Here is a 12,548-nt window from a genome sequence, read left to right on the forward strand (position 1 = left end):
TTTAGCTTCTGCAATCAGACCAGTCTCTGCTTTTTCCAAGTTTTCGGGATTACACCTTTTTGTAAACAAAGCGTAAACAATTCAGTAAATGTTATAGCACTGAGCTTAATGGCAATCAATAAGGTCTTATTTGGAATACCATCCACGCCATGTGCTTCCGGATTGTCTCCACATCAGTAATATTTTCGTCTTCTATTCAACAGATACTTTCGCTTGAATTTTTTGATTCGCTATGGGCTGTGCAGGGAATAGTGTTTCTCAATAGCACTGGCCACCTCTGATTTTCTACATTACTAGCTTGTAATCATCATCCCATAGATTTTCTTCGATTTTTCTGCAAACTTTGTTAAAGCAGCAGAACTAACTTTTTTAATTTTTTTTTTTTAATTGCGTAATTTTGCATGCTTTGTGAGTTCCCGACCCAGTTCGTCGAAAATTTTATTAAAATCACTCTACGATATGCTTGGCGGCATGTAACAATTATAGAAGCTGATCCCACAGATATTCGCTAGAGTGTAAGGCGATTTCGTTAATAGCTGGTCGAAAATGCCGACCGAATATTGAACACAGCGTGCGAATTAAGCCATTAGTTTAGTAATATATTTTACAAACGTCATTTTGAAGAAAATCTGGTTATTATGTAATGTCAAACCAAATCAAGGAATGGCTGTCAGAAAGACAAACTCCGAAAAGAGTATTGCCTCATTGAGAACCAAACGTCTAAATAAAAGCACTCTTACAGAATTTTGAGCTTTGCCATCAGCGGCTGCCACACAGTTCGCTCTCAAAGCATTCATTACATATTCACAAATTGATATACATACATACATATGTATACGTGTATCAGTTGCGCATAAAAATATACGGAAGATCAATCATTTGTGCCTATTAATATCTTTAACATAATTTTTAGCGGCATGAATATTTAATTCGAAAATTAATACTTATGAATAAAATATAAATAATAACTTTGTAGGCATTTGCAAAAATTAATAATAATTGCCAACATACACACACACAAATGCAACACTTAGTGGCGCGTATTTTCCAACGATTGATTGATGATTACATTTGCCTGTAAACATATGTACATACATTAAATGTGTCTACGTGTGTGTGTGAGTATTGATGCGCAGGTGTGCGCCGTGTGCACAATTCCCGCGAAAAATTACAATAATTGCTATTTGTATGATGGCAGCACACACACGCACAGCGACACAGAGACACGAGAATGGATCGATGTATGGGCAGCCAATAAGTGGCCACCAATGGATGACAACAAGCGAATAATTTTCTACTCATTTAACTGGAAAATTAAATTTACCGCCAACGCTTATAATAAATGCGTGTACATGCAACGTCGATTAACGGTGCTTTTATATAACGGTTTTGTCATTTTCGTAAATGAAATGTGCAATGGATTAACAACAAGCGCACAAAGCATTATAAAATTTAAGTTAAAGCAATGCACAAATAAATATGCACATGCATATGTACATATGTATGTATCAATGAGTGTATATATACATATATACGACTGTGTATGTAAATGTCGCCGCAATCGGGGCGTGCATATTAAATGAAGTACGAACATTGATAAAATATGAAAATTGCTTTACTTTCGCGTTACTTTTGTAACGGTAATTAAACGCGCATTAAATCGGCGGCAGGCAGCTCGCCCACAACAGCGCACCAAATTTATTTATTATTATCACAGATTTGTTTATTTATTTGCTAAGCTTGGCTGGCTGGGATTATGGCGGCGGTGCTGTTGCCACGCTGATAACCGCTATGTGGCAATAGGCAAGCCACTTCCGAATGAAATTAACTGTAATGAAATTAAGTTTATGCTGCTTGACTTTGCATTCGGTTTCATTCTAATTTTCCTTTTCTTTTTCTTCGTCCTTTTTCAATTCCCAGCACACCCGCAATATGCACACAAATCACTTGACCAGTCGCGGGTGAAGAAGAAGGAGCTTTGGCGCGAAAAAGTAATAAAAAAACAATGCACATAAAAAATGGTAGCTTTTGAATGAAAAACAAGCAACATTTGGCCACAAAAGCGCGTTGGAGCTAAGCGTTTTGGCGTTGCTGAAAAATCCACTCAAAAGAAAATTCTGTGGAAAAGTTTGTTTTTGTTTTTTCATTTCAGATTTTTCAGATTTTGAGCAGCCAAGCGGATAATGATAATGCGTGAATAACAAAAGCGTGAATTAAAAGCGAAATAATGATTTAATTTTTTCTAATAATTCGCGCAACTTTGAGGGTTGCATAAAGTATCAAAAAAGTCTGAAAAGGCGGCAGCATGACCAGAGCTTCGATTTATACCCACCCATTATATTGTATATAAACAATTATATACATATGTATATATACTATGTATAAAAACTCGACGCTAGTAATTTCTTTTTAAAAAATTGTCCACAAATGTTGCAAGCCCATCATCCACACTCTCATACTCGTACCGCCGGGCTGTAGCAAATGCATAGCAAGACACTTGGTAAAATAAGCGTTAATAATGAAGACATTTGCACAGCCCCATTTTTGTTTAAAACTGTAAAAATATTGTTGCGTTTACTAAGTATTTTCGTTTGATAACCAAAGCTGAATATTGAATATTGAATTTTATGGCAGCCAACTTAACAGCGTTGTAAAAAAACAAAGTTCTTAATTTTTTGGAATATTTTTTGTTTGTTACCCCAAAAAAGATGGAAGATCGAAAACAGCATTTTCGTCATATTTTCCTGTTTGACTCTCAAAAGGTTAAAAATGCAGTTCAAAAAAGGCTAAGATTGTTACATGTGCAGAGAGAAGATATGTTGACCGATCGCTAATGCCAAAATTAGTTTACAAAATTTCGGTCCAGACAATTTCGATCTTGAGAATACACCACGTCCTCTACGTATTCTTGAAACCTATATGAATAAAATAAAGTCGTTGGTCGAGGATTAATTTCGAAGCTTGTCAAATGGGTTCTTCATGTTATTGCACAACGAAATTTGCTTCGTCGCAATAACAACTGTGATTTGATGTGTAACTTGTAACTATGTATATGCTATCGTTGCACTAGATAAAGTTAGAAGCCAGCGATTCCGACAAATGAGCAGCTTCTTTGTTTCACCTTGCTTACAGGAGCCGCTTAAGTCGGTTGCTATTTTTGCTATGAATAAAAATATCAAACAAAAAATGTGTTTAAAATTTTGTATTTCTAATCAGATGTGGTAAGCGGAATCGTTGTCAATATTGGGAAACGCTTACTGTGATTCTGTTTTACCAAAAGCAAAAGCCTACGAGTGGTGCAAAGCCTGCAAAGACGGTCGAGAGATCATAAAAGACATGCCACGCTCTGGACGACCTTCGACTTCTTCAATTGATGAAAACATTAATAAAAAAAGTTAAGGATATGATGCTTAAAAACCATCAGACAAGTGTTAGAGAGATGGCAAGAGAGCTCGGCATCACTCGCGAGTCAGTTCGAATAATTTTGGTGGATATTTTGGGTGTGAAATGCGTTCTTGCTCAACTCGTTCCGATAACGCTGAGTTTTCTTCAAAAATAGTAACGTAAACAGTTCTCTTTAAACATGTTTGATCATGCAATTCGCCGATCCCACATTCATGGTGAGCTTTACAACTGCCGATGATACATGGTTTTATGAGTTTGGCTTGTGAACAAGTCAACAATTATCGGAATGGAGGAAAAAAACGAGCTGAAATCAAAAACACCAGGCCGCTCAAAAATCAAAGTGAGGCTCATTTTTTTTTTTTTGCAAAATTAGCTGAAGGAGCTAAAGACTATCCCAAAAAGTGTTTATGAAAAGGGTTTCGAGGACCGAAAAAATCGTTGGCAAAAATATATTATATCTAGTGGGGATTACTATGAAGGCGAAGTATATAGCAATATATGATTAATTAAATATTTTGGGGCTTATTTACAATTTCCGGTAATTTTTTTGTCACAACGTCTCCGACGTTTCCTTTCGGGTATTACAAATGTCGGGGAATACTTAAAATAGCCTGCTCAGGGTATAAAAATGCCAAATACTAAGCTACACATTAAACTTAAATATCAATTTACAGCAGATATTCTGCCTTATTTTGATGGTTTTGAAAAAGAAAGAGTTTGCTAGGCAAAATAACGTTATTCCCTTGAGTTCGCCTTGTAATGAATTGAATATAACTAGATGAAATCAAAAAACCACTCACAAAGTCGCTAAATGTAGATTAGAGCTGTGGATGAGCCCCGAGAGGCATTTGTGTAAACTTAACTTTTCGTTGAAATAATTCGAAGATAATGAGTTCGAAAATATGCCAGAAAATAATTCACGTACAAAATTGGAACTTAACTTCCACAGCAAGTTAATGTCAAAAGGAGGTGTTCGAACAGCTGGCAGGCAAATGTGAAGAGGACAGAAATTAGCATTTTAATACAGCTACATATATACACACTGGCATTAACTCGTTGCTCACCCAAAAAGTGTTGAAGTAGATCTTAAGGCAAATAATTTGCTACTTCCGTGCTCAGTAAATTAAGTTCGCGTTTGCGCTTTTATGCTCGTGTATATGTGTATGTACGAAACTGTGTCTTCTTATCAGAGGAACGAATTCGGCGAAATTTATTTCCAATGCGATTATTTTCATGCCTCGCCCTTTGGTGACAGCCGCTGCTTCGTGCGCAGAACAAAAGACACAAATTAACGGTGCATTTAAAAGGCTAAAATGCAAAGCAATTCTCTCGAGAGAATGGTCCATTTTAATTCTCGACTTTAACGGCCTCTGTCGCTTATTCGCAACATCCGCAACGAAAGTTCGCCGTGCGATGGAAATGCGATTAGGTGTCCGATCCAATGAAGGACCTCCAGCGCGACTCATTAGAATTTACGCCCGCTTGAAGCGCCGCGCTAGATACATCTTTCTTTGTGCGAAAGAGCAAATGAACTTTTGCGTAGAAAAACAATTTACGCATTCACCTTTTACGTGTTCGCGTCCCCAGGCGCACTTCGCGGACCGTCAACAACAAGTTGTTCATGAGTTGCCATGTCGGTCAACATTCGTGTATGTGCATGTGTGTGCTTTTTGGTGAGCTGCAAGGTATTGTCAATGGCAGAACACGCCCGCTGGGAGCAACGTGAAAGGCTTCCAAGGCCACATATTTACTTTTATTTTTTTATTAAATGAAACAAAAGGGTTCTGCTTCCGCATTTATATTTAAACTAACGGGTATTCTCAGAAACTTATTGTTTTTCTGAAATTTATCTGTGAATATTTGTGTTAATCCTTTGTATGCTCAGCGCTTTTCCTTGTTATCGTCGGTTTGTCCATTTCACTGTCGGCTTTTAAACGAAGAAATATTAACGAAGGCAATTTGCTAACTTAAATGGACTGGTTTGAAGTACTGCCAGTCCCACAGGACAATTAAGCAAAAATATTTGAAAGGTTCACTACATAGATGAAATAATTGGCTCAGAATATATATTAGTATAAAATATTATTGATTAAGTTTAACCAAAGCTTCTCTTTACTGTGTGTTTGGCAGCTGTTTTTTAGGACGAGTAAAGCTTTTCTGCCTAGTTTTTCCAAGAAAAAAAATGAGGAAATGATGTTTTGTGTTTTCAATGGAATCACGACTGCAAAATTATTGACAATTTCAGAGAAGTATTTTATGGAACAGAAGTAGTTCAGTTGCAGAAGGCATTCAGTTAAGATCATCGAAAACTTGCCTAATACGAGTCGTAAATGTTATTGCCGCTAAGATAATATAAGGAAAGTTTAAGAAATAGTGCTTGAGAATTGTGGTATTGGCATCAAAGATAGAATAGGGAAACTCAACGTATTTTATATATCGACTCTCCACATTTTCTCAAAAACCAATGAGCCGTCGGAATCGCTTTGGCTTACATCTTTGCCGATATCTTAGGCACATACCATGATATCTCTGATTTCAGAGCCGTATTTGTAATCCTTTAATTTTTGGGGTATAAAACGTGTCAGTCCTAAACTCGTTCTAAAAGACCTGAATAAACAGATACATGCCAACGGAGCTAAATACCTTAAATTCATCTTACACATCAGTACTGGTGACGAGCCACGAGTTTATGAAAATTTCGTTAAAGTTGTCTAAAAACCTTACAGATGGGTCTAAAAATGAGCGAAACCGTAAAACCAAAATCTCTCAAGCGAAGCTGGCGTGCTGAAAATTGTATTGAACGTTGGCAAGCTGGACGCAGTAAGCTATTTTAAAACAGATAATTTAGCACTAAATTAAGATAAGACTGTAACTTGGAACATGAGATCGCATTAGAAAATGGCATTTGCCAGTTAAAAATTTTGAAAAAATTCCTGTGACCCCACCCCCTAAGAAGTTAAGTGTATCTCAAACCATTCAAGCTAAAACAATCAAATACGCTTAAAAAAATCTCCATAAGCACCCCTACCTACACCGTATGGATCGGATCGGATGATAGCACCATCCACTCCTTATATAACGGTACCTAAAAACTACTAAAGCGCGATAAATGAATAACTAAATATGCTAGAGACACTAAATTTTACCTCCAAAATGGTATGAGAGGGCTTTAAAGGAACCAGGATCAAAATTGAACGACGATCGTGGCACCGTCAACTTTTAGGTAAAATCACATTTGTAGGGATCTGGTCGACCCCTTTCAACCATATGCGGTATATAACATTTTACTTTCATTTTCATCTTACAGTGCAAATTTGGACTGAAACCACGGCTACTTTACGTATAACCCAATTTGAATCCCATTTGATTATTTCACTTTCCAGTAAATAAATCAAGAAGCGATTAATGTAACGAGATATATCTTTGCACGCATAGTTCCTTCAAAGTGTTCTATCTTCCGACTAAAATTCTCCAAATCCAATGAAAACTGTTCAATCTCCTAGGTACCGAATATGTGGACCTTAGTACGTATAGTTAACTTCTGAACAAAAATACCGATGTGTGAAATACATATATGTCAGTGTTTCAAAAATAGGTTGAATCGGGTCAAAACTTCCCCTTAGCTTCCATATACCTAAAATAAAGATTTTCTAACTTCCGGCTTATTTAATTCCAAATGATTAGTGACTGTCCTTGAGATAGCGTAATAAAACCCTGACGGCATTTTATTAGTCTGTGGCATGTTAACTGTATGTAGCATTGGCAAAAATAGATAATATCGAGTCAATACTACCTACATAAAATTGCTTCAAAATATGTTGCTGGGTATACCTGAGCAATGCCAAAATTATTGTAATCAGCCCATTCCTTTCTCTGCCAGTATATTCCATAAAATGATTTCGCTTTTTTTCACCTGTATTGATTGGTTAAATTGAGTACTAATTTAATGACATAAATGAAAAAAATTTCCTTAAAAATTATCTGGTTTAGTGATGAATTAGAATATAATAGCTCAATAGCTTGGTCTAAACCTAATATAATTAATTCCAATCCGCTGGAGGATGTTTTCAACAGTATGAAATGTTCGACTTCTCTCGAACTTAGCCTATCCTTACATGTTTTTCGATAGTAATAATATATTTAATTTATTTTTATATTCGGATTTAGATTCGGATCATTGACCATTCGGTCTTTATTATAGATAAATCGAATAAAAAGAGCTAGATATAGCTGAACATCAATTAAATGCTTTCATGGACGGTTTATATTATAACAACTAATTTATAAGATACAATAAATATCAAATAATATTATTATATGTATATCCTTAAAACCACTAAACTTTAATAATTTCTTAAATCAATATTCGAGTATATGTATGTCTACAACCCTGTCTAGTTTTCCTTGCCGCAAATAGCAAATTAAATCAGAAAAATCAATTAAGAGCACACAATAGACAAGCCGCCTTTTTAATTTGCCTTCCAATGGAAATTAACTCATTATGCGTTGATTTTACCTCTCAGCTATACTGCCTGTTAGACTCAACCGTCCCATTCCGTCTCACCCACTTAGCAGCTCAGTCTTCATATTATTGAGGCGCCACATTGTGTTTATTAATTAAATTTCCTTCCCTGTTTATCACCGTTAAGCATCAATATTTAGATTCATTCCACAAATGATGCAAGTCTGCGTTGGCGTTGCTGTATTGAACGCGAGTAGAAGGCGAGGTGCCATGAGTAGCTCAGCATTTTTTGCATAAAATATTCATTAATTCAAGAAAATTTGTGTCGTTAAGTGGAAATAATATTAATATGCAAATACCAAAAATAAATGGGAAGGGATAATTCTGAGTCTATAGGAAAATGTGAACTTGATTTTTATTCTTTTTTCATTTGTTGTTTACGATTCATGATATCCCTTTCAAGGGACTATCTTCAAAGTACGTACAGTTGTTTCCAGTTAACTGCCTTTTCTGTACCGAACTTATCAAAATATCGAAATCAAATAATTTTTCCACTCTAATTTTTCGAGAATTTCAAGGGGGATAATTTTGAGGGGAACGTAATTTTCAAAAATAAATTAAGAATTTTAACATTATGAACAAAGCCTTACTATTTTTTGCTCATAGTAGTATAAATAATCAACATGAAGTGCAGAGTCGATTTAGAAATGTCCGTATGTAAGTAAAAACGCGAAATAGTTCCTCAGTGTTTAGGATATCGATAGGAAATTTTGAAACTTGCCTTTTCTCTGGAAGAAGTTACTCCTCTACATATTTTATCATGAGCCTAGATAGATCTTTTAAATAAATAAAAATAATGCGAATGCTGATGGTACCATTCTTAATATCAATGTGGAGGATTGAGATGTTATCTTGCTATATTTTTCAAAGGATTTTTTTTTCGGAGCAGTTACATTACTATCGACAGTAAATATACTCCATATTGCTGCCAGCTGATACATCGTTGGCAATGTTGGCTTCCTAGGTCACGTTGTCGAAAGCGTTAATTTAGATGCACTTCGCGAAACACTCAGATTAAGTGTGCTTTTCTCTGGCTACAGATGATTTGGAAAGTTAGGTGTAGAGGTATACCGTCTACAACCGCAATGCGCTGTGGACACGGCTTTTGGTTTCACCACAGAACTTTTTTCTATATAAATTATCATAACTTATTTCATTAAACGCTTTTAAATACTTACTAAATACCTCAGTTATATTTTCCATTTCCTGATCCACCCAAGTGATTGTGCTTTCCATCAGTCTCCTAGTTCTTCGTTAGCAACATGCTGAGGCTGGTACAACAACCAACTTGGCAAGAATATTTTAATTGGCAATATTTCTTGAATGTCAATGAAAATATCACCCTTTACCTTCACGCAGCATAGACTCCAGAGTCAAGATGCCACTGCGTGTCTGGCATGAAAGCGCAAAAAATTAAAACATTTAAGCGCTTCCACACCAACCACAATGCGACAGAGAGGAAAATAATTATAACTACACGAGCACACACACACGCATACGCATTAACACACCCAAAACTTTATCAATGCCTCAATTCTGCAGTTTGTCGGCAATTCTTTGCAGTGCTGTGCGCTTTTTACAATTATCTTACTCTCACTCTATTTGGACTTGGCAGCAAGTGGAGGAAGTGCAATGAAAATGGAAAGTAACAACAACAGCACGCAATTTTCATACGCCGTGAAGCGCGAGAAAGCCCACACTCACACACATGCTCAACCTTTCTTATACAAACATAGCTGCATGACATTTGAACTGTAATTTCCCTCATGTCTTCTGCACGGCGACAAATATAATGTGAATGTGTGCGTTTGCCACACCTTTACATTCTGTTTTTAAGACAGTGCCCCTGCTACCATGTAAAACTCTTTCCTTTGGCTTTCTTATGCTGTTATGTGCATGCGAGTTTTAATTAATTTCTCATTCTTTGACAATTCACAGCTGCTGCTGCTGCTGCCGCTGCTACTGTGGCTGCTGGTCCTGGCGTAAGACAATTCGCAAGAAATGGGAAATGTTCCACATGTGTCAACAGACAAAAATGCGTAAAAATTTTAAAAGAGAAAGGGCGAATTGTTTCGTTTTATATAAATATATGTGTGTGTATTAAGGTGGTTTAAAAGTCAAAATACGGAATACTATAATAATCTAAAGACTACTAATATTAATATGGCAAAATTCATTTAGATTAATATTAGTTTTGGATTCTAAATGATAAAAAATTATAATTATTTTTTGCTTCCTTATGGAGTTCTTCTCCAATACAGATCGTTACAAAGCATGTTGCAAAAATTTTCATCTCAGTGTAAAGAGCCCCCCTAATGTGTATAATAAAGTTCCTTTAGTAATTGAATTGCGCTCTTGTAAGTAGGGGCCATTTGCGTAAATTAAAGTTCATTCATTTTACCCATTGGTGATTATTTGCAGTTCCTGGTAGAGTGGAATATTATTAGTCCCGTCTCATTTACAAGTTTTAATTTTTGTCCTCTGTGGAGTCACAATTGAAGATACGAAAAGTAACCTAAAAATATATACCGATCAAATATGGTCGATGGTGTGGCAGTCGTGTTATATCTTAAGCCAGGAGTGCTCGTTTTTTAGCTCACTTGGCTCATTTTGGCTTGCTACAGCACCACTTACAACAAACACGGCATTTTTTATGAAAAAAACAGCTGCACTCTTTAAATAACAGTACTTTTAATATGTAGACAAACAACTAACTTATAATATATCCAGTTAAGCAGAATTTGCAGTAAAAACTCGGAGCTTACCTTTTGAGAATATGAAGGATCTTCCATTATACAAGGTGCGTTCCAAAGTAAACAGGACTTAAAAAAAAGAACAGAAAAAATCTCGGGGCCCGAAATACAGATTTCAATCAAATTCAGTTTCAGCCATGCCTATTCCCCATTTGACACAATTTTAAATCCCGTTTGAAACCTCCATTTTCCGGTAGACAAATCGAAAATGAATTAATACTTTATAGCCAAAAATTGTATAAATCCAACAAAATTTTTCAAACCCCTGATCTACTTATATTACGTTAGAAGGTTTCGTCATATTGCTCTGCTATTGCCAGGTGTTTATTATACCACCATAATGTCAAATTGTGTGACTGCAAACTGACAGTAGTAAAATTGTGAAATGAAAAATTCTGTCAATATGAATTGTGATGGCGAAAAACTCAATTGGAAAGTATATAGTAGAATTCTGAGTAAGTTAGCAATTTGTATCAAAAACTGTCGTCAAAAAACTGTTACAAAAGCCTATTCGATTTTCAATTTTCTAACAGCGAACTTTAAGCACTGCTCTCTTGACAAAGAGTTGACATGCAAAAGCAACAACAAAGTTAACGAGTTGATTTCATAATAAAATCAAAACAGTGGTTTCATTGAAAGTTAGCAGGTTTTGTTCTACATAATTTAGACCAGTTTTACCACTTTGAATGGCTCATATGACAAATTACTCTCAAAAAGATACCTACACAAATTTGTTTAAAAGCTTTCAATATGCAACAGTTGAAATGAACTGTAATTGGTTATAGAAAAGGTAAGGCACGAAACTGAGGTTAGGTTAATGTGACATGCAAAACCCAGTCTTTAGCGATATCAGATGGAGTTCCGTTACAAAGTCCATGAGGAGTAGTTTCCTTTAGTATGCCTGCACTTGAGGCAAAATTCGACAGATTCTGTGACCTCCATATCCATACTCTTCCAGTTTTCAATTTTCTAATGCTGATCACGTTTTTGGGAAGGACAGCTCTACATCACTCTTAGCAATCTCGTTCGCAATCTCATTACCCTCGATGCTTTTGTGACCTAAAATCCAATACAAGTGCAGTCACTTGGTTCAGACTACACTCTTCACAGCAGTTCTGCTTTCCACAACACTTTTTACCGATATTCGAAACGAGATTAAAGCCTCGATTGCTGCTTGGCCATTGATATTAGCTCTAGAATTGTTATACCAATCGAGCTATGCCCGAAGGTTTTATTTGTAAATTCTCCTGCAGCCATTAATCCCACGTTTAGCACAAGTTTAAAAGCTGCAGAGGAGTGGTTCTTAAAGCTTCCGAACCTCTAAACACGATTGTAAGCTACTTTCAATTGAAGATTGCTTCACAAAAACAAAAAAATACATTTCCTTCGAAATGTTGGCAAAAAAATTTTATTTTAAATTTCGTGCAAAAACCCACTCATTTGTCGAAATATTGAAAATACTGTCAGTGACATCTGTGCCAAATATCACATCAAAATAGTGTTTAGTATACGCTTGTCTTTCTGAATTACATAAAGTGCATTCGGGTTTTTTAGGACTATTGGACTATCGGAAGGATCAGTGAAAACCATTTTGAAGGATCATTGGTCTTAAGAAAAGTCAAGATGTCAGCAAACTTATTATTACTGGCGATGCGCCTTCGATCTATATTCAACCCGGAAATAGACCATCAATCGTCCGAATATCGTGGCAAAGGTGAACCGAAGTCGAAAAAAACACGTCAAAGCAGGTCAAAAATAAAAGCAGTTTTCTTCGTTTCTCATGGTGTGGTGCATTCCTTCTTAGAGTGAGAGAGTTTGAGTGTTTTGCGTCGTTTGCGCGAAGCTATTCATAAAAAGAGACTGGAATT

Source organism: Bactrocera dorsalis, chromosome 3 (assembly GCF_023373825.1).
Source record: "Bactrocera dorsalis isolate Fly_Bdor chromosome 3, ASM2337382v1, whole genome shotgun sequence".
Lineage (NCBI taxonomy): Eukaryota > Metazoa > Arthropoda > Insecta > Diptera > Tephritidae > Bactrocera > Bactrocera dorsalis.